The sequence below is a fragment of the Silene latifolia genome, chromosome Y, assembly GCF_048544455.1.
Source record: "Silene latifolia isolate original U9 population chromosome Y, ASM4854445v1, whole genome shotgun sequence".
Taxonomy (NCBI): Eukaryota; Viridiplantae; Streptophyta; class Magnoliopsida; order Caryophyllales; family Caryophyllaceae; genus Silene; species Silene latifolia.
The window spans coordinates 61500609-61502021 of record NC_133538.1 but is presented as its reverse complement, the minus strand read 5'-3'; positions in this window follow the sequence as shown (position 1 = coordinate 61502021).

Below are 1413 nucleotides of genomic sequence, written 5' to 3'. Positions count from 1 at the left end.
TTTAGACGAAACTTACCCACAATATATGTAAAACGAACCTAAGACTATTTCGAAACGTACCTAGTACGTAAAAGGTATTAAACGGTGGGCGGGTATCCTAAAACGGGACGGGAAAGGGTTTAGGGTTTGATTAGGCAGACCGCTAACGCGGGTCCGCCTAATCCAACCCTAAACCCTTTCCCTTGTTATCGGGAATGGGTTATTTAGACGAAACGTACCCATAATATATGTGAAACGAACCCAAGACTATTTCGAAACGTACCTAGTACGTAAAAGGGATTAAACGGGGGTCGGGTATCCTAAAACGGGACGGGAAAGGGTTTGGGTTGGATTAGGTGTCCCGCTAATGCGGGTCTGCCTAATCCAACCTAAACCCTTTCCCTTGTTATCGAAACGGGAATCGTAAACTGAGCCCTAAATGGGGAAGGGTGAACCCCTTTCCGAGGGGACCGGGTATCCTAAAACCGGACGGGAAGGGGTTTAGGGTTTGATCAGGCAGATCGCTAACGCGGGTCCCCCTAATCCAACCCTAAACCCTTTCCCTTGTTATCGAAACGGGAACCGTAAACTGAGCCCTAAAAGGGGAAGGGTGAACCCCTTTCCGAGGGGACCGGGTATCCTAAAACGGGACGGGAAAGGGTTTAGGGTTGGATTAGGCGAACCGCTAACGCGAGTCCGCCTAATCCAACCCTAAACCCTTTCCCTTGTTATCGGGAATGGGGTATTTAGACGAAACGTACCCACAATATATGTAAAATGAACCTAAGACTATATCGAGACGTACCTAGTATGTAAAAGGGATTAAACGGGGGGCGGGTATACTAAAACGGGACGGGAAAGGGTTTAGGGTTTGATAACGCGGGTCCGCCTAATCCAACCCTAAACCTTTTCCCTTGTTATCGAAACGGGAACCGTAAACTGAGCCCTAAAGGGGAAGGGTGAACCCCTTTCCGAGGGGACCGGGTATCCTAAACGGGACGGGGAAAGGGTTTAGGGATGGATTAGGCGGACCCGCTAACGCGGGTCCGCCTAATCCAACCCTAAACCCTTTCCCTTGTTATCAAGAATGGGTTATTTAGACGAAACGTACCCACAATATATGTAAAACGAACCTAAGACTATTTCGAAACGTACCTAGTACGTAAAAGGTATTAAACGGGGGGCGGGTATCCTAAAACGGGACGGGAAAGGGATTAGGGTTGGAATAGGCATCCCGCAAACGCGGGTCCGCCTAATCCAACCCTAAACCCTTTCCCTTGTTATCGAAACGGAACCGTAAACCGAGCCGTAAAGGGGAAGGGTGAACCCCTTTCCGAGGGGACGGGTATCCTAAAACGGGACGGGAAAGGGTTTATGGTTGGATTAGGCAGACCGCTAACGCGGGTCCGCCTAATCCAACCTTAAACCCTTTCC